The 21,961-nt window shown below is 53.6% G+C and overlaps 1 protein-coding gene across 2 annotated transcripts in view; it reads right to left on the reverse strand.

Annotated features, from left to right (window-relative positions):
- ZCCHC24 (zinc finger CCHC-type containing 24) overlaps positions 1-21,961 on the reverse strand; it is a 63,198-nt gene that overhangs the window by 9,519 nt on the left and 31,718 nt on the right. The gene's annotated exons all lie outside the window — the stretch shown is intronic.

Consider the following 21,961-nt stretch of genomic DNA (forward strand, 5'->3'; position numbering starts at 1 on the left):
CCCACAAACGGAAACAGATTATACATCTGGCTCTGCATCCTCATTTTTTTTACTTAATAATCTATGTTGGAATTTCTCTGCGTCAGAACAAATAGAGCTACTGTATTCTGTTTAACAGTTGCCCAGCATTCCAGCACATGCAAGCTCCACAGTGCTCAGAAAAGCAGGTTGTTTCTACTCTTTTTTTTTTTTTTTGAGAGTTGTTTTTTGTTTTTTTTTTTTTTTTTTTGCGCTCACCATAAAGACAGAGACAGAAAGCAAGAAATCACCTCCCAGGGGGGTGGCCACACCGAAATCCCTTCTCCTCCATTCTCCTCTTGGGATCTTGGGCACAGATGCACATGTGCCTGGCATGAGTTTAAGCCACCGGGTCTGGGATTTGAATCACGGTCAACAACATGGGAGTCCAGCAACATAGCCATTACGCTAACTGCTGGTCCCTTTTTTTTTTTTTGTGGAGAGCAGTTGTTTCTACTCTTATAAACACAGCTATAACAAATAACTTCACACGTGTATTATTTGGCACATGTGTGAGTATGTTTATGGGATAAATTCCTAGAGGTGAAATTGCTGAGTTAATGGGCATGTGCATTATTAATTTTTAAAGATAACGCCAAAGTGTCACTGCCCCCACCCCCAAACTCCAGGTATTCCAAATCCTCACCAGCAGTATTTTTATTACTGCCAATCTAAAAAGTAGAATATCTTCCAAGCATAGCTTGACTTGTCTTCGTTGTGAGCAAAAAGGAATTTTCTTTCCTACATAAGAACCATTTATGTTTCCTTTGTGAATTCTTTATTTATATCCCTTGTGGGATTTTTTTTTTCCTGGAGTTTCATATTTTTCTTGTCAATTTGTAACTGTACTTTATATGTTAAAGAAACTAGCTCTCTCCTGAACAGTGATTTTTAAAATAGCATTATTGAGATATGATTCATACATCCTACATTTCACCTATCTAAAGTAAATTCAGTGAGTTTAGAATATTCACAGAATGAGAGACCAGTGCATGATGTGGTGGTTGGGGCACTGGACTCCCACACGGTCAATGGCAATTCAAGTCCTGGACCTTGAAGCTTGCTTTCTCACTCTCTCTCTCTCGTGATCACATGTGCCCTATAGCAAAATTTACAATCATCATCATAATAAATTAAATAAATAATTCTTAAAAAAAAAAAAAGAATAGTCACAGAATTGTATAACACTCGATTTTAGAACACTTTTGCCATCCCCAGAAATAGCCCTGTACCTGTTCATAGTTATTCCCCATTCTGCTCCCACCTCCTCACCCCAACAGCCCTGGGCAACCACTAAGCAATTTTCTGTTTCGATAGATTTTCCTACTCTAGATATTTTGAACAAGTGGAAACATACAATATTTGTTCTTTTGTGTATTTCTCTTGGTGTAATGCTTTCAAGTTTTATCCACGTGAAAGGTTGCAGCATGTGTTAGGCTATTCCTTTTGCCAAATAATATCCCATTGCTATGAACATGCCATATTTCATTTACCTGTTTGTCAGAATGGAAGACACTGGGTTTTCCCCTCATTTTTAGCAACTATAAATAATGCTACTAAGAGCATTTATGTACAAGTTAGTTGCAGAGTATTTTAAGAAATTGGATTAGCGCCCCCGTGTTTGAAACCAGGGGATTTTATGCAGACACACAACCACACTGGACTAGAATTCTGGCCGGCTGAGGTTGAGGAGTGACTGCTCCATCATGATCAAGTGAGCATGCCTCCGCCACATCGCCCCTGCTCTCACCTGCTGTACCCTCTGTTTCTGTCACCTACTTGGCCCTCGAAGCCTTTGAGTTTGAGACAGGCTTAATCACAGGCTCTTCACTGTGACTATGCAAAGTGTGGTCCCCAGACAGCAACAGCATCACCTGGGAGCGTGTCAGAAATACAGAACTTCAAGCCCTGCTTGCTTTCTTCCTTTTTGAGGGGGTTGTCATAGAGTGCGTGCACTCACCAGAGAGAGACAGTAAGAGGGAAAGTGAGCTCTCACCCCTGAGGGTAGATGACCACGCCACCATCCCTTCTCTTCCATTCTCCTCCTGGGATTTTGGGCACACATGCACCCAGTACGATTCTCAAGCCACCAGGTCTGTGACTCAAACCACAGTCGGGAATGTGGGAGTCCAGCATCTTAACCACCACATCACTCGCTGGCCCCTGAAGCAGAATCTAGAATTTAACAAGAGCCCCCAGGGAATTAAAGTCCCATTAAATGGAGGAAGGACTGGGCTGCGAGATGATCTGCTGCCACAGCAATGTCTCCCTGGGGCACTGCCCATTTACGAAGGAGTGCATGGTGGGTTAAAGGCACAGGCTTGGATCCAAACTCTACCATAGATCTGTGACCTTGGGCAAGTTCTTTTACAAGGAGAAGTACAGTAACTACCATACGGAACTATCGTGTGGACTAAATGAGATAATGCATGTTAAGTACTTAGAAAGCGCCTGGCACGCAAAGGGAAACACAAAAGTGATAGTACTACTGTTATTATTTATCAATACAGAACGACATCGGTATATAACATGACAGTCTACAGAATTTTAGGCAAAACACTAACAAGGGACATTTGTATAGAGTGAGGAAATCTAATTTAAAAAGCGACACCACCACCCTGATCTTTTGGGCCCACTGCCTAATGTCTCCTGGATCCATCTTGGTTCCTGGTAGCCATGACAGCCTGGGAAGACAGTTCAGTCTGAGCTCCAGGGCAGGGCTGGCTCTCAGCACCCATCAGGTCCGAGAGAGAAGGTCCATTATGCCAAGGGTCTCTTGACGTGCAGTCAGGGCTTAGGGTCCGGCCGGTTTGGAGTAGGGAGCCCATGTGTGCATACTGAGCTCTATTGTCTCAAGTTAGTAGATGTCCCTCTGACCTCTGTGCTACTACCTGTGCCCATGTGGTGCTTGGTACCCTCAGCTTCGAGTGACCCCAGCTTCCCCAGCCTCTGACCTCTGTCAACCGGAAATAGAGCATCAGGTAGATTCATCTTCCCATGTCTCCATCCCCGACGCATTGTAGGTATGGGCATCACGGTGTGATCTGACAACTCTTGATCGAAGGGGCCCGTCATCAGCCAGGCCTACTTTGGGATCTAGTTTTACTAGGCCTTCTGGCTCAGAGAGCTGACAGGACCTGGGGCCTGGCCTCACACAGAGCAGGCGTCAAGAGATGAGAGTGAGGGGCCGGGCCAGGCTATGCCAGGACAGCTTGCAGAGTGAAATGTGGGGGTTGGGGTAGGGTTGCAGAGGGACTCTGAGAATTCAGTTCTCAAAAAATGCCTGCTTCAGGAATGAACAGGACAGAAGCCTGCACTGACAGAGAGACAGAGAGTGCGAGATGAAAGGGTAGCGTGAGGTGAGCAGGGTGCATGGGAACAGCACAATCACTGGGAACGCAGACATGGCTGACAGCTGACGCTGCTGACGGCCACGTGAGCTGCTTGGTAATTCCAGGCATGGGGTGCCCAGGCTGCTGCAAGATAAGACACCCTCAACACCCCATTCCCACAGCCGCCATCAGGCTAGAGACCAGCTCTGACACCTGGTGCATGGGGCATGTCCTCCTGGGCCTGACACCTCGTCTCTTTCTGGTTCTGCCTGTGACTCCCTGAGGGACCTTCAGCAAGTCACTCGACCTCTCTGTGCCTCGGTTTCCTCATCTGGAAATGTGATGTTAATGAAGGGAGTGCCTCCCAGAGCTGTTGAAAGGATCTGTGTGTCCATGTGTGCGAAGCCGTGGCACGGGTGGTATGCTGCCAGTGCTCAGTGACCGTGAGCTATTTCAGCTGATTCCCTCCTCCGCCAGCAGGGGATTGGGAGCAGAGGTTTCCAGGTGACAGAGGTACGGGCTGACACCACTAGCCTAGGATGACATTCTGGAGATGGGAGGGAAGCTTGGGGATAGGGTGGCCTCTCTATCCCTGGGCCGGAGAAGGCAGGCAAAAGCAGACGTGGCATGAGGTGTCTCCACTTCTGGAATTCTCAAGGAAGGCCATGAAAGATAGAGGAAGGCTGGAGAGCTCTGGAAATGCTGTCAGCAGAGGACAAGGAAATGGGGAAAAGAGGGGACATGGGCAGGTCAGGCCCCGTTCAACTCTTCCCAGATCCTGGAGGACAGGGAATATTGTCTACCCATTTAACAGACAGTGAAATTGAGGCACAGGGACGGGGCAAGACTTGCCAAAGAGCTTCCAATGTGTACGGCTCTCCCATAAGGCCACACGTGGCTCACCTCTTCTGTTTGGCACCCCAAGTGTGTCCTCATCATGAAGCCTGTGCTTGGAAAGAAAGCCACCCCCCCAAGAAATTTATGAGAAAATTCCTAGGGCCTCCCACTCAGCCCAGCCCAGGGTCAGCTCTTGGCTGTGTGATGCTCCTGGAGGTCAGAGGGGAAGATGGCCTGTGGGGCAGTGGATGGACGGGAAGGCAGGTCAGCGGGGTGGCTCTCAGCAGTGAGGAGCCACTTCCAGGAAGGGCTCAGTCCCGACACTGTTTATGCTTACAAACAGGGCAGAGCCAAAGAGAGAAATTTTTACCAGAACAAAGGCTTCTCTACCCCTGTTCCGCCCCCCCTCCCCCCAACACATACACACACTCCCCTGCCTCCTCCCAGAAAGGCAAGACTTCTCATAAACTTCAGCATGAAACAGCCGGTAACTGCCGTCGGCACGGCAGGGGCCGCCGCACCCCGGCCGGGAAGAATGCCAGGCCTGACCAGGCTCTCCTGACCCAGGCCCCTGCCACATACCCCTCTGGGGAATCACATCTGCCAGGAGCCTGGGCAAAGCGTGCTGGGGCCCAGCAGCCCCTTGGGCAGCAGACAGGCCCTCTGGGGAGCAAGGAGGGACAGGGACTTGGTCAAGGACACGTAGTGGATCAGAAGCTGTCCTGGGGAAGGGATGGGTCCTTTGACCCCAGACTGACAGCCAGGATGGCCTGGGAAGTGGGCGACTGCAGCAGGCATGGGGGTGGGAAGGAGGCTCCAGGCCAAGGAGCAGATAAGGCAAAGCAGGCGGGGCCGGGAGGAGCCATCCGGGCGAGGCAGTGGGCAGAGAAGTGGAGGAGGCGGACACTAACTGGGCACCTCTTCAGAACCATTTGGGGCTTTCTTCCAACAGTTCAGGAGACCTCTTAGGTTTGGGTGGGAGGTGGTGCGCCCTGTCACTGGGGTACATAAGCAGAGGTGGGGTGAACAACTGCTGGGGAGGCTGCCGAGGGGACCTGGTAACTCGGAGGGCATTTCTAATTTTGCAGTCTTCCCAGCACTTGTAGGTGGCAGCCAGGCAGGCAGGTGTGGAGAGGGGGCACTCCCAGCCCCCATGGGGGTTGAGGCTGCTCTGTTTTTCTACCGTATTTCTTTAGGGCAACTTGGCGATAAGTCTGCAAACTTTATAGCCGTCCTTTCCTTCCCCAAGCACATCCATTCTAGGCAGCTGTCCTGAGAAAATGACCAGAAACGTGACCCAAATCAATGTTCATCATAGTATTATTTAGGACAATGAGAGACTGGACAAGCTAAACACCCAGCAACAATGCCCTGGTTCCCTAAATTACGTTACACCCACTGGATGGACGGCAACAAAGCCTTTCAGATACTCAGGATGATTTCTGTTACAGGTTTGGGAAAATGCTTGTAAAGAAAGCAGAAGGAAGGACTGAATGTCTCTGCTCCTAGCTGTGCAAAGGAAAATGACAAGGGCCACAGGATACCAGCCAGAAAGGTCCATAGGTTGCCTCCAGGAGATAATTTCATTTCTGCTTCTAATGTTCTATCATAATTAATGAATTGTCTTCAATGAGGAGGTGTGATTTGTATGTAGATAAGGTGTTAATCAGCAGCCTGTAGGCACCTTCTGCTCACTAGAGGGTGCCCTGTGCTTTTTTAAGGTGTTGGGGACCCAAGGGAGATGGTGACTGTCCCTATTTGTCCCCTCTGGTTTTTTTTTCTTCTTTCTCTCTTCTTTCCTTCCTCCCTTTCTTCCTTCCTTCCTTTCTCTTTATTTCTCTCTCTCTCTCTCTCTTTCTTTCTCCTTTCCTTCCTTCCTTCCTTCCTTCCTTTCTTCTTTCTTCAGGTTTCTGCCATAGAGCATGTGCAATAGCCAGACAGACAGTGAGAAGGAAAGTGAGAAATCATCCTCCAGGGAGGATGACCACACCACAATCCCTTATCCTCCATTCTCCTCCCAGGATTTTGGGTGCGCGCTTGCACACACACACACACACACACACACACACACACACACGCCCAGCATGAGTTTCTAGCCACTGGGTCTAGGATTCAAACCTTGGCCAACTGTGTGGGAATCCAGCACCTTAACCACCATGCCACCTGCTGACCCACTTGTCACCTCTTTGATCCTGCAGGTGTCCACAGTGGGGCCCAGGCATTGGCACTGGTTGGCCACTGGTGGCTGGTTCTACTGAACCATGTTCCCGTCCACAGAGTTCCTCTACCCTCAACCATGGAGCTCATGCCCCAGCCTCCAGATCCATTCTTAAGTCAGAAGTATCCACACATTGTCACGTGATACAAGATCCTGCCTGAAGTCCCACTGTGAGAGAGTCAGCTTTCAGCTTCATCTCCTGTAGTCCCTTTTATACTGAGTCTCTTTTGCACAGAGAGAACACTGGCCTTTGGTAGCCTGAGGGAGAGCACCACAGGGACCCTGGTGTCAGGAGGGGCAGGAGGGGCAGCAGGGTAGGTACTGAGGGCCTGTGACTATGCCCTCCCCTAGGTCCTGCCTTAATGCTGGATTCCGTGCCAGGACACATGGCCCCCGCTCTCCAGACACTGGGTTCCAGCTGCAGGCTCATCCCTAGACCTGGCCTCACCACCACCAGAAGAACAGGCCTGTGCCCTGCCACACCCCGAGATGGACAGACTGCTGTGCAGTGATAGGGCTCTGTCATTCCTCACGAGCTAAGTGTTTGAGAGGAGAACACTGAGTCACGAAGAGGTTACGTAGCCTGCGGAGGGGACTCTGACAGGAAGTGGGGGAATCTAGACGTGAACCCAGGCCTCTGACTCGGCCCACTCTCCCTCCTTCTAAGCAACGTGCCCGGACCATGCAGAGGAGAGCCTGCCAAACTGGGATGGCGAGGAACAGGAAGGGGCTGCTGCCGTCGGGAGTCTTAGCGTGTCCAGTTACCCCTTTCCCTCTCTGGGCCTCCGTTTCCCCATCTCCAGAAAATGGAGTTGACCAATGGGCAAGTCCCTTTCTTCCTGAGAAGGCCCATGGCTCAGCGTGTGCCCAGAACCCCACTCCCACTCCCCGGCCCTGAGGTGCACAGCCTGGCCCCACCGTGTGTCCAGCTGAGGGGCTCTGGCTGGACCAGGAGGAGAAGGGGAGGAAACAAAGAACAGATGGGCTCCTGCTGACCCCTGTCTCGCCTGGCCTGTGTGCTCTTCTGCTCCAGACTCTCAAGTCCACCAGCCAGAGACGGAGAGCCCTGGGTCTCGGGATTCGAGATCATCTTTCCACCAATGAAGAAACAGAGCTCAGGCAGGTGGGGTCACTGGGCCACTGCTGCTCAGGGCATCAGAGGGGGCACCAGGCTGACCCACAGACACCCAGGAAGCCCAGCCCAGGTTGCGGTGTGGCCTTGCTAGCCTTCCCTGGAGGGGCCTCCTCTCTTGGGCCTTTTGCCTCGCCCTCTAGAAGAATTTCCTTGCGCGTGGGGCAGTGGTAACTAACCTGGAGCGGGTGGTCAGAGGCCCAGGCTGAGCCCTGGTTTCGTCATGCCCAACTCGGAGCCTCGGTCTCTTCATCTGCTAAGTGAGGGGCTGCTCTGGAAGAGCTGGAGTTGACATTCAATAAGCACCTACTGTGTGCATTTTCTTTTTTCTTTCTTTTTTTAAATTTTTTTTTGAGAGGTTTTTGCTATAGGGCGTGTGCACTCGCCAGACAGAGAGAGACAGAGAGACAGGAAGCGAGAAATCACCCCCCAGGGGGGATGGCCACGCCGCAATCCCTTCTCCTCCATTCTCCTCTCAGGATCTTGGGCACGCACGCACACGTGCCCAGCGTGAGTTTAAGCCACTGGGTCTGGGACACGAACCACGGTCGACTAAGTGGGAGTCCAGCGACATAGCCATTACGCTAACAGCTGGTCCCCTGTGCGCATTTTCTAACCTGTCACTCCACAGCCCCTCCATTAACAGGAGCTTAAAGGATGCCCAGTGAGGCCAAGCAACCTCCATCAGCTGTGGAGCCCAGACTTGAGCCAGATCTACTGACTCCAAAGTGACCCCTCCCTTAAACGTAAGGCCTCTCCAGGAAACGGCTGTGAGAACATCAGAGAATAAGTTGTTCTTTGGAACACGCCCCCCACCTCTGATCTCTGACCCCTGGCACCACCTCGATAGTCATGCATTCTACTAACACTGGCTGAGCATCCACTCCACACCGGGTTCTGTGGAAAATTCCAGGAATAGGGAAGTAAACAAGACGGCTGAGGAATGCCTGTCTTCATGGTGCTCAGGCCTTCCAAAGGGGCAGCCCAGCTGGGGTCCAAGTCCCCCCATCAGCTTGATAGAAGTGCCACACATGTGTACGTGTGCCTAGGGCCCTAGATGATGGAGAATTGGAGAGAAAAGGATTGCGGTATGACCAGGCCCCTTTGGAAGGGTGCTTTCTCTCTGTTTCTCTCTCTCTCTCTCTCATGCATGTGCCCTGTGACGTTATAAAGGGGGTTGGGCAACCCTGTGACCCTTTCACCAGCTACGGCCCCATCAATCCTGGACACCCTTGGCCACATGTGCCCTCCTCAGGCCAACCCCAAGTCAGAGGTACACCTGGAGCTGCATCCTTCAAGCAAAGGTCACGCAGGCTTCCTAGGGGACAGGCACAGGACACTGAAATTGTTGCTTCATGGTCTCAATGATGCAACAGCCCCACAAAATCAGTACTCCTAGCCTTAATGACAAATGAGGAAACTGAGGCTTGGGGCCGGGCAGCAAGCCATCTAAAGTCCCATGATTAGCCAGCAGCAGGGCCAGGAGTGGAGGTCGAGTCTATTGAATGCTGAAATTCATATTTTTCTTTCCTCTGTGCTCTGTGACACTGCGCTGGGGATCCTCAAGGTCCCCCACACTCACGTGTCCACACACACAGCCTGTGAAGGCAGGTGGGTGGGCAGGTGGGCCGCTGGGCCTCTGCAGCCTGGTCCCAGGCAGCTGCAGGTCCTAGGCAGCCCCAGAGGAAGCAGGCAACGGAGGGACAGGTGGGCTGGGCTGCGCAGGATACTGGGAGGAAGGACGCTGCGAGAGGCCACCCGGGGCTTCCTCCAGAGCCTCAAGGGGCTCCTTGTCTGAGCACAGCAGTCCTGCCTCCCATCCAGGCCCCCTCCCGTTTCTGGGTTCCTGCAGCAGCCCAGAGTGGGCCCGAAGGCCCAGCCTCCTCACTGCCCCTCCCATGCCCGTTCCCAGCCCAAAGCCACCGCAAAAATGCCATCCTGATTCCACAACACTGGGGTTTGTCAAAGTGCAGGGAACAATGGAAGCTTTCACAGTGACAGGAAAAGGCCTCAGGAAAGCCCTGGGGAGGGGGGCATGGAGTGGGGGTGTGGAGAGGAGGGAAGGGGCCTGAGATAGAGAGGAGAAAACAAGGGGAGACCTAGAGACAGGCAGCAGAGGCAAGGAAAGCAAGCAGGTGGCACCAGGAATTGGGGAGGCCGAGAGAGCAAAGTGACTGGAAGAGGGGACAAGGGGTAACACGGAGGGAGAAGAGAGGAAGTGGGGAAAATAAACCCGAAGGGAAGGAGGAAATAGACATACAGAGAGATGGAGAGAGAAAAACAGAGTTTGACAGAGACCAGGGATGCCCTCCAGGACCCAGAGGAGTATAGAGACTCCTGCACCCACCCCCATACCTCCAGGCACTGTACTGACCGAGGCCCTGCAAGCCCCTGCCAGGAGGGGCAGAAACCCCCCTCTAAATCCTACCCTATGGCCAGGCAATTTGAAGTAATCTCAGCACAAGTTTTTGGAAAGCAAAGACTTTAATCACATGAGTGGCCACTCCCTAAGTTATCTGTTTCCTGCTCCTGGCTTTCCTCCATTAGCAAACCACACGGATCAGAGCTAAAGGGTGGGGAGGGGAAGAGGGGCCAGTCCAAAGGGGTGGAAAACATCCGAATCGCAGGGATTGCAAAAGATGTGGGTTTTCCTTCCCTCCTGCGACCGCACAAGACAGGACTGTTGCTTGCCACTCCTTTCAGGGTGGCTGTGCGACTTGCAGCCGCTCTGCAGTTTGCTACCGAAACCACGTGTTCTCTGGAGTGGCTGACTGGGTCCCTGTGCATCCTGTTTGGGTCCCCATTTGCTCAGCAAGCCCTTTCTTGTGACTGTGCCCCCTCTCCCCTGCAACAGCCATGACCCCACTTCATCCAAGTGGAGTCTTCCCACAAGAGATCTAATGACTGCTTCGGACTTGGGGATCCCCCTCACTACAGGGTTGAGAAAAGCAGCCCAGATACCCAGCCCCTGCCCCATCCGACCCCAGCTGCCCTCTAACTTCTAACTTCAGCTGCTGCTACTCTTACAATGTTGTTAGAAGTCACTTCCTGTAGGAGGCATGTCTTTGCTCTTGCTGTTCCCTATCGCCCGAACACTTGTCCACCCAGTGAATATCCACATGTCCTTGGAGGGCAAGTTCAGAGGAACTCCCTCCTAGACAGAGGTACTTGCCTTCCTTGGGCGCTCACCCTACTGCCCAAGTTCTGGCTTGAGGACCGACTGGGAGTCCCCACTGCCTCTCCAAGCCCCAGAGGACTTTGTGGTCTGCACCGCTCTCCTGGCTCTGGGTCATGTCCTGCCCTGACCCAGGCTCTGGCATGCCTACTCAGACTCTGTCCTGAATTTAGAGAAGTTTCACAAACTGCCATCTTGTTTCCCCCAGCCCCTACTGGTGCTGTGACCACATGAGGCCCCCATACCACCCATTTCTCCTGGAGCACCAGGTCCAGGCTGGGGCTCAGAACCCCTCAGCAGTGGGAGAGGATGCTGGGACGGGCAGTACCTGTGCTTTGTGAGGTGTGCGGTGTGAGGTGAACAGCAGAGTTAAGAACAGGGTGAAGGTCGCATGGGCAGGAAGTCCCCAAGCTGGGGTGATCCTGGCATAAGCTCTGCTCACCCCCGGACACCCCTCTTGGGCTGTGCTGACCACTCTGGGCAGCTGCCTCAGGCCAGCAGTGCCATTCCCACCAGCTGGCTGGCCCCAGGCTCTGTGTCTAAGCCTGTCCCTGGCAAGGGCAGGCCTGGCTACCTACTGGAGGGAGGCTCTGCACAAGTTCTGGGGGGCAGGAAGGTGGTGGGCTAAGAGGAAAAAGGCCTTGTAGGGAAGCTTTGAGTGTGAGGGCCACAGCCCTGTAGGAGGGGCTGGGGGAACTGGGCTCAAAATAGCGATGGGGGAAGGGTGTGGAGGGTGGCCAAGGGCCAGAAAAGAAATCTGATCTGCCCTGGCCAGTGAAATGCTGAAGTCAGCAGTTTGGGGCTACTCTGGCAGGAACAGGGGCCTGGGGCTCCCGCTGCTGCCAGGCAAGAGGCTGAAGGGCCTGACTGCCAGCCCCAATAGACCCTCCATAAATTTCCTCCTCTCTCAGGGCCTCAATCTTCTCACCTGGCCATTGCAGGGCAGAGAGAGGAGCAAGCTTTCTATCTCTGAGAACTCCCACTGGGTGAGCATTGGCGCTCAAGGCCATCGTGGGACCATGAAACCTCAGACAGGAGCTGACGGCCCGAGTGCCCACTCTGTTCTGGGGCCAGCCAGGCTCTGTACTTGAAGGTGGCTTTGTGGGACTCTGTTTGGAGATGAGGAATTGGAGGCACAGAGAGGTAAAGGCGCTGAGCAAAAATGTGGCAGGCCTTGAACCTGGGCTTTCAAGCTGCTGTCCAACTCTCATTGCGGAGTGAGCTATCTGAGTTCAGAAGGCCATGGACTGATTTCAAGGCCACATGTAGCCACTGTAACCAGGCAGGACAGAGGGATGAAGAGGCTTCTGGGGATAGCCCAGGCAGTGGCCAGCTCCTCCACGCTACCATGAGAGCTGGTGTTAGAAATTGGAGAATGAGCGTGGGGGAGGATACACGTGCACATGAGAATGCGTGTGTGTGTGCACATGTGGGAGGGGCACCAGGCGTGCAACAGGGCTCATAGTGCTCCTCCCCTTCAGCGTGGGGGCCTGGCATAGGGAGAGCTGCTCGTATGTGACTTTTCCAGGGGAGCGTGGGGAGGAAGCAAGCCTGACCTTTCCCACCCCACGTCCTCGGCTGCAGGTGACCCTACTTCTTCACTCCAGCTGGAGTCATTGTGAAATTGACCTTTCCCCACTGTCGCCAAGGGCAGGGGTACTCAGTGCAGATAGCTCTGCAAGAAGAAGGCCAGAGCGCCCCTCGGTGGTTGGTTCCCCTCCGTGGGCCCCAGCTGTGAAACCCTCACAGCTCCTGCTATGCATGGGGTTACGAGCACTCTGACACTCTGAGCACTCCCCGTGCACTCCTCACCATTCTAGCCTCCCTACAGATAAGGAATCCAAGGTACAGAGAGGTTGAGAGATTTGTCTGAGATAACAGCCAGAAAGGGGCAAAGCTAGAACCCAAACCCAGGCCTGGGTGACTCCCACAACACCACATGTCTCCCACATGATCTTGAACCTTCTCCTTGCCCTGTGTGCAGGCAGCCCCGTGAAAGTATAATCCTCCAGGTGTCCTGAGAAGGGATGAGGAGGCATGTGACATCTTGAGGGCAGGGCCCAGCTGGTGGCACTTGTTCTCACACCCACCTTCATACCCCCTCAGTCCCATACCTGGTCTACCCCATCTGCCAGACAAGTGCAGTAGTAGCCACGCCTCCTCCTGGAACCCTCCGTGGCTGCCCTCCTGCAGGGTTCTCTCTGGTCTCCGCACCCGTGGGGACTAACCTGTTCCTTTCTGTGCCACATGCCCCTCCAGCAGCCCCAGCTCCCCACTGTTGAAGGGGAGCAGTGCACACGATGCCCTTGCAATCTGGCATTCATGCGGGCCTTTGCCAGGGTCCGAGCAGCCCCTTCGAAGCGCGCCTGTCCCAGGGAGCACACACTGGTGCAGGAGCTGGGCTGACCAGGCCGTGCGTGGTCTCATTTAACCAGTGCAGCGACCTAACCACACGCGGCGGGGAGGATCAGTCCATTTTCCTCACCAGGAAGTAAGACTCATTCCAAAGCCACACAGCTGTGACGCCTGCACTCTTTCTGATTCCAGACACCCAAGCTCTTGACTTCAGCACACAGGCTGTTCCTGTCTCTCACTTGAGCGTGCATCAGAACCACCTGTGGTGTCGACAGCAACTCGCCCCCCTAGAGTCTCTGAATCAGTGGGTCCACAGTGGGCCTGAGAATGTGCATCTCTAGCAAATTTCTGTGTTATGCCGATGCTGCTAGTCCAGAGACCCCTTTTGGGAACCACTGCCCTCGATGATACCCACCACAGTCTGTTAAATTAGAGTGTCAGTCAGATACTGTCTTCTCCACATTGCCCACATACCCATTCCACAGCACAGCAAACAGGCACAGAGGTGGCAAGGGACCTGGTCAAGCCACATAGGAAGTGAGGGTCAGAGCAGGGAGTGGAGCCCTCAGCACAGGAGCTAGGATGGCTGCAGGACAGTCAGATTGCCGGGCTTGAGAAGGTGACAGCCTGTAGTGAGGAGGAAGGGCCATCTCTTTAAAAGGAGGCCTGGTGGTGGTAGTGGCGGCGGGTGCTGGCAGAGGGCTGGCCTGGCTCTCCTGGCCTAGCCCCAAACCTGTGACTCCTCGGCATCTGGAAACCATCACAGGCAACAATGATCATGGAGCAGGAGGCCTGGCTGCTGGGGGCTCCAGCACAGTCTGTTAGGAAAGCAAAGGAACGCAGGGCCTGCAAGCACCTCCTGCCCCCACCTCCACCACCAACGTTTGCCTTGGCACGGGCACGCACAGCTCCCAACAGGCCTAGCTGTCATGAAAAGTCAGCCCCTGAGCTGCAGATGTGGGGGCTGGTGGCCAGGCTGGGTGCCCAGAAACCTGGGCAGAAGCTAGGAGACCCTAGCTTAGCTCTCTGCTCTGTCGGCAAGACCCCTGGCTCATCACTGTAGTTCCCTGGGCCTCAGTTTCCTGGCAGAGCTCAGGAACTATCCTGGCTGGGCTGGCTTCTTACTGCACGCTGGCAGGTATCTGACCAGCTTGATGCCTGGGCCTAAGTCCACTTGTCCCTGTCCTTGACAGACCAGAGGGTGCCAAACCACCAGACATGGAGTGGCAAGGCGCGGGAGCAACAGTCACTGCTCACATTTACCTCACCTGGCACGAGTCTTCCCTTTCGTGCCCTCACTAAACACATCTTGGGTGCCTACTTGGGTACTCAAGGTATGAGCGGGGCGGGTAACACAACAGCCAGCCACATGAATTTACAGCCAGGTGGGGAAGAAGCAGGAAAAAACACTGGAGTTGTGGTGAGAGCTTTGAAGGGATAGGTGCACAGCAGAGACGAACGGGGCGCCCCTCTGCAGAGTGGGAAGCCACACGGCAGGGTCTGTGCAGGGCAGTCTGGACCACTCTGTTTCACAACTGAAACTGCTTTAAGTTGGGTGTTTCTTTTTTAAAAACATACCAGACAGCGGCTGGCAAGTGGCCTGGGGATTAAGGTGCTGGACTTCCACATAGCTGACTACAGTTTGAATCTCGGACCCAATGGCTTAGTTTCTCATTTTCTCTTTTCCTCTCTATCTCTCTGTCTCTTTCAGGTCAAATAAAAAAAATGATAATAATAAATAAAATTAAATAATGTTTTTTAATGCCATGGGGTGTGCACTTGCCAGAAAAAGATGGAAAGAGGAAGAGGAAGAAAGCACCCCTCAAATGGGGCATGGCCACACCACCAACCCCTCTCCTGTATTTCTCCATCCTGTTGGAATTCTGGGCATACACACACATGTGCCCAGTGTGTTTTCCAAGCCTCCAACATGTTTCCAATCGTCCAAGTCCAGAATTCCAACCAGCGGATGGCTGTGTGGGATCCACTCACTCAACTACCAGGCTATGGAGCTGGCCTTAAGGGGGCTGTTTCTTCCCTCCCTCTCGCTGCCCCCTGCCCAGCCCCCACACCCCATGCTAACATACTGCCACCAACATACTCTGTGAGCTGGGATAAGTCCCTTCGCTGCCCGGGTCTCAGTTCCCCATCTGTCTCTGGGGCAGGGTGGAACTGGGAAAAGCCAGCACTTCACCTTGTGTGCCCACTCCCCTTATCTGCTCCCAGGGCTCTGTGTTGAGGATTCTGCATCCCAGCTCAACAGGTAGGAAGGCCTGATCCTGGTGTTGCCCCCCTCACCACAGCTGCCGGCTGGGTGCAGGCACACATGATTTGTGTTGGCATTCCAGGCCATCCATCCAGATCTTTCTGGTGCAGATGTTCCTCCAATAGACAGCACACACCCTCGATCAGCAGACAGTCCGAGGCCTGGCGTGGGCCCTGCCAATGCTTTCTGCCACCTCCAGACAATAAAGAATGCCAGTTCTTGCCCTGTTTGTGCCACATGGGTGTTGTGCCTTCAAAACAAGAGTCTGGTTGGGACACTCTTTAAAGCTGTGTCTTTTCTTCCAGGAAGCCTTCCTTTCCAGCCCACCCAGCAGACATCTCTCCCACCCCATGGCGCCTGTACTGCGGGCCTCTCTGTGGGAAACACAGGATGCACCACTTTGTGGTCTGCTGGCCCCTTCCCAGTCTCTCCTCGTAAACAGGAACCATGTAGGACACCCCTGATTCCCTGGGCCCCGCCTGGGTCTGCACAGGACAGGGAGCCTGCAGGGAGGAGGTGATGGACAAAGTGGCCATCTGGACACTGCTATCAGTCCAAGATAAGTAGTGAGAAGGCCAGAGGGCTTGGGGAGGCATGGGGAAGGGGGGCAGCCAGCGGCCTGGCAACTTCCTGGTCAAGCATCCTGGCTGATGTCCTGGTCCTCAGTGTGGCTATTGTCTCTGATGGTCCAGAGAGCAGGCTCAATGGGGCCTCTGTCCCTCCCTGAGCAGGCTGGCCTGGCCCAGTGGCGTCCCACCCGGGCAGCTGGGAGGCGAGGGCCGACACTTCCTGTCCCCGCTGTGTGTGTTCAGAGGGCCAGGGGGAGGAAGGGGGGCTCAAGACAAGCACCCATCTGTGTCCCCCAGAGAAGAGCTGCCCAGCTGGGGAGGAGGCAGGAGGGACACTGGTGCTGCAGACGTGCTCAGCCCTGTGCCTCGGGCCTTTCCCTCCCAGTACTTCTCCCTCTGAGCCAGAGCTGCCAGGAGGACCACTCTGGCCCTTTTGCTCTTCCTTGAACAGCCCAGGCACATCGTCGTCTCACCTCAGGGCCTTTGCACTTGCTGTTCTCTCTGCCAGGAATCTTCTTCCCAAGGTCTCCAACCATTTGCACCTTCTTTATTTATCTCTATTCTGGTTGTCATGTCCTCAGACAGGCTGTTCCAACGACCATATTTGAACATGACCTAACTCCATAGCATAAATGTGTCTATTTCTTTACTATCTGCTGCCACACAAGAACGTGAGTTGCAATCTTTCCTTGTCATTCTTGTGTACTATGATATGTCCCCAGAGCCTTGAGCAGTGCTTGGCACATAGCAGGTGCTCAATAAACACATGATGAGTAAACAGACAAAAGTAACATTGATCTGTGTACTGCGAGTTGTGCTCTGAAAGAACAGACGCTGTGTTCCAGGAGATATGACCAGGTGGGGGTGGACGGGGCGTGCGGGAAAAGCTGGGTGCTGTCTAAGAGGAGAGGGCTCCATTTGGAGGGAGCAGCTTGTGCAAAGGGCTGGATGGCAGGGAGCACAGAACATGGCTGAAGGCGTTGTCACCATGGTTCTTGTCATGCCCTGGGACTCAGCTGCAGAGCTGGATTTTAGCCCAGAAGCTACGGGGAGCCAGGAAAGGGGTTCAAGTAAGAGAAGGCAAGGTCAGCCTGGCGTTTTGAGAAGCTCTCCTTGGCTGTTCATGAAGAATGGACGGAGTGAGGAGGAGGGACTGGACACGAGGACACCGGGAGCCATGAGGCTGCCACATTGCTGGGAAGAGGTGATGGTGGTGTGGTCTGGGGAGGGCTAGCGGGGAAAGGTGAGAGACTCCAGAGGCAGAAGGCATAGCCATCAGGGCATGGATCCCCCTGGGGGAGGGGAGCAAGGGCTCAGGAATGACTGAAGCATTTGGCTTGGCGGGGAGGGAGGGTTGGGCCTGACAGCCCTGCCTCTGACTGGGAGCAAAGGGCATACCCTGTGGCAGTAATGGATGCAAGGAGGTCTGACCACTGTCCAGCACTGATGGATGGAGCAGCCTTGTGATAACTATCTGCCCTGTTCCTGTCCTCAGGAGTCACCTATAAACCAGCACCTGAGCCTGTCCCAGGCACCCCAGGGCAGGGTCCACACGAAAGCTGATTCGGAAGTAGGGCCAGGCACCACTTAGGATGACCTGCCCCTTTGTTTTAAGTCAACTGACAGGCAAGCTAGTGGTTGTGAGGGGCAATGGCTCCTTAAACCAGGGTGGGCATCATGTGAAGCAGAGAGAACCTTCCTGGGCTGTGCGAAATCCGCCAGGTCTCTCTTAGGGGAGACCCTAAGGTTGACTTGGTCCTACAGAAGACCAGTGGTTCTGGGCAAAAAGCCAGGTCTGGGAATGGTTGGCTGGAAAGGTCTACAATGTTTGGGAGTCAGGAGTCCTGGGTTCCAGTGTGGCCCTACCGGGCAAGGCACCTTCTCCTTCTGGGTGCTGGTTTTCCCAACTAGAATCAGAGCGCGTGTGTGTGTGTGTGTGTGTGTGTGTGTGTGTGTGAGAGAGAGAGAGAGAGAGAATGTATTTAGGGAAGTGCTTTCAGATGCACTAGCCTCTAGCATCCAAGCTAAACCAGATACCCTGGAAGGTGACAGCTGTGCTGTGCAATGGGGCCAGCGCAGGGTCAGTGCAGAGATGACGCCCTTCCTGCCGCTTGGTCTGATGCACCTCACACTCGCTCACTGCTTCCACTCCTCTAATGCCCATGTTAGAAGAAGAGCCAGAGCCAACAGCACTCTGAGGGGTCTCTGCTCCCCCACTTCTATCTTTCCAAGATAGGCCCTGCAGGCCAAGGAGGGGAGGGCCACGCGCCTGAGTGTGCACAATCACCAGCTTGTCTCAGGAGACAAAGGCCAGGCCCTGGCCTTGGCAGTCAGCTGCCCAGATGGAATGACAGATCGCAGAGTTGCTGAATTTAGGGTTTTAACAAAGGTTAGTGCCACAATAGCTGAGATTCTTAGAATCTCTAGAATTCAGGGTAACAACATTACAACTGCAGACATGGAGAATCTCCGTTTCATAGAACAGTAACAACAGCACGCTGGAACACGGAAGCACGTGGAGGTTCGGAATCACGTAACTTAGATATAGAGGGTATAGAACCTCAGATTCCTACAAATGACAAAATTCAGAGCAATCTAGTGTCAGAGCCATCGAGTGCGAGAAGCCTCACTTCCCAGGATCACACGCTACAGCCACACAATCGAAAAACTCTGGGACTCCACATCAGACAGTGTTACAAGTAGGAACTTCTGGAAAGTTCATTTCTGAGTCTCACAGAACCTTGGGACCTTGTGGTTCCAGGACCTCAGCAGCGCAGCCGTAGTTTTGCACATGTGCAACATCTTCCCTGCCCCCACCTGAGCATCACGCCGTCTCAGGCCACGGAGGCTGAGGCTGGGGATTCTGCGTGTGAGCATCACCTGTCGAGGTGAAACATGCCTGTCGGCAGGCCCACCTGGATCTACAGAATCAAAATTTCCAGTACCAATAAAACCCAAAACAACAAAAACTACTCCCTTCCCCAAGATAATTCCAATGTAAAGGCCCACTTGAGAGTCACTAAGTCACTGATCTTGTCTAACCTCTCTCCATATTACAGATGGGGAAACAGAGACCGCAAATAACTGGTGGACACAGAGGTGGTCTCCAGCCTCTGCATCAAGCTCAGGCTCCCCTGGCACCTGCTTGCTTCCTCTGCCTGGATCCCTTCAGTTCAGGGGTCCTATATCTAACTTACGGCATCTGGGTCGGGGCACCAACGTGTTCCTGGTGGTCTTGGGCCCCAAGCAGGCCAGAACAGAGAGACACTGAGTGTACTGCTGGGCTCACAAAGCCAGCCTCCTCCACCCCTACGCATATGCCCAAAGCCCTCCAGGTCACTTCATGGGAGAGCTGCAAAGGTCAATCAAGGTCAATCCCCAGCCTCCAGGGAGGCCTATAATGAAAAGAGGCCCAAGTTACAGAGTCAAAAGCCGGGGGGTCCTCACTGTCACTAGCTTGAGATGTGGTCTCAGACCAGTCACTCTAGGTCCAAATGGTCCCAAGAATCCCTTCTCACTCAGTCTCTTGGCCTCATGGAAGCCCTCGGGGTCCTTTGCTGGTTTGTTACTGATCCATTAGGAAGCCGCTTTTTATGTCTAACCCAATCATTACAACTGCAGTTTTAGCCCTTGGCCCTCCTGCATGAAGATGGAGACTACCTGGGCACAAACACCTTTGGCATACTCAGAGGAATCCCCCAGCACTCCTGTGCTCTGGCTGAGGGTGCCCCGCATCCTCACCCCTAGCCCAGGTCCGGCTGCCTTGCAGACTCAGGTAGGAACTGCACTTCTGAACAAATTGGGTCTCATAGGGGCTGTAGCTGGGGTGACAGAGGCCACTGGGGTCTCTGCCCAATTCAATTTTGTCTAATACACTTGCAGTTCCTAAGCAGCCTAGCAGGGCAGGGTCTGGCCTGGTATCCGCCCACAAGAGGAGAATTTCCATCCAGAAACTCCTATTAGGCTCTGAAAAGAAGGCCCGAGAGGCAACCTCTAGAATGGGGAAATGGGAGCCTGTGTAGTCCTAGACCAGTGTCTTTCAAACTTCAGTGTGCCCATGAGTGACCTGGAGAGCTTGCGAAATGCAGATGCTGAGCAGGTCTGGGGTGGGACCCGAGGTTCTGCATTTCCAGTGCTGCTGCTGGTCTGTAGACTACAGCTTTGGGCAAGCCTCTAGATGGTCATAAACAATCTTTTTGTTCCTAAGGACCCCTTACTCTTGTTCAGCTTGCCTTGCAACTTGTTTGCAGCTCTGTTAGCTCATGAGACCTTCATAGCCATAGGGGACAGGCTGAATGGGATTGCTGGATCCACTACACAGAAGGAAAAACCAAGGTAGAGCCAAGGAAAGGGGCACCCACCTGGCCACATTCCATCCTCTCAGCGCCTCCCTTGGGGCCGGTTAGAACCAAACACCCTGGCAATAAGTAGCCTCACCCAGTGACTACCTGTCTTGACTCCCACTCAGCTATGTGGGCTGTGGCCTCCCAGAGGTCTCCAGAAGGCCCTCAGAGAACTGTTCCTCCCTCCTGTCCTGGCTCCCTGTGACCTGAGCTGGTGAGATGAGCTGAGGAGATTAGAAATTAGCCAGCCATAGAGCCAAGCTCATTGGGTTCAAATCCTAGCCACACCCCTGGTTCTTGGGCCCTGTGTGACCCTGGGCAAACCCCTGATGTCTCTGAGGATGTTGAAGATACGCAAGGCCGCGGCACCATCCCTGGTGCACAGAGGATGCGCAGTCAATGTTAGCTGCCTACCTCCTGCTCCTTCCCCATGTCCAGCTGAGTCTTGTTCATTTCTTCCTTTTTCCCTTTCTCACATGAGGCAGCACGGCCTCTGAAGCAAGACTGCCTGGGAATGCAGCCAAGTGGTATGATCTGGGCAAGTCACTTACGTCCTCTATGCCTCAGTTCCCTCCTCCTTGCGCTGAGGATGACAACAGTGCCCAGCAGACAGGAGTCAACACAGAGACACTCCCTGTGAGCGTCAGTACTGTACTCTCCTTTCCTTTTTCCAGAGTGTGCACGCACTCACCAGAGAGAATAAGAAAGAGAAAGCACCCCTTACCAGGAAGTGGCCATGTCACAGTTCTTTTGCTTGACTTCTCCATCCCGTCAGGATTTGGGACACAAAAGCATACATGACTGGCATGCTTTTCAAGCCACTAGGGCTGGGAGTCTCACTGCGGTCACCCATGAGGGTCTGGCTCCTACACACAGTGCTCTAACCACTGTGCTGCTGCGCTCAGTATCACCTCCATTAAGACTGGGTCCCAGTTCCGCAGTGGGCAGCAAGGCAGAAGCTGGGAACTCAGCTTTGAAGCATACCAATGGCTCACACTTACTGGCTACTCACTAGGTGCCAGGCTCTGTGCTAAGTGACTTCCTGGCCACTCTGCTTCCCCCAGGAGTCACAGTCAATAGAGAATACAAAATACTAAGCCAGCTGTGCAGGGCGGCGTGGTTGAGACATGGAGCGAGCTCAGAGGCCTGTAGGATGAGGGGTGTAAGGCCCTGTTTGAGCTTCACACTCCCCAGCAAGGAGCCAGGGAGCTTGGGCCTCTATTGGGTTTATATCCCTTGCCATCATGCTCACTGCCTTGAGGACACTCCTTTATCACCATCACCCAAATCTGTATAATGAGAGATGCCTGTCTCCCATATATAGCCAGAGGAGAGGCTGGGGTGCACACTTTCTCCTGCAGCCTGAGTTCTGTCTGGGTCTGAGCACGGCAGGTACACAGTTTATAAGGATCCTGGTCTGCTCTTACGAAAGGCTGGGCCCTGGGGTCAGACTGACCTGGCTGGATCCTAACCAGCTGTGGATCATGGGTAAGTTACTTAAGCCCCAACCCCCGTGCTACTCTGTGACTAAAGAAAAGAAGGAAGGTTAGGAGGGAGAGATAAAGAGAGGGAAGAGGGTGGGCAGATGGGCCACAGAGAACATCCAGGCTGGTGTGAGACTCCAAGGAGTAAATGAGATGAAGGTGCTCTGTAAGCTGGGCATGAGGGAGGTCTACTTATCCCAGGTCCTCAGCCCCACTCCACATGTTTTTTCCC

The sequence above is a fragment of the Tupaia chinensis genome, unplaced genomic scaffold (genome assembly GCF_000334495.1).
Source record: "Tupaia chinensis unplaced genomic scaffold, TupChi_1.0 Scaffold000424_1, whole genome shotgun sequence".
NCBI lineage: Eukaryota > Metazoa > Chordata > Mammalia > Scandentia > Tupaiidae > Tupaia > Tupaia belangeri.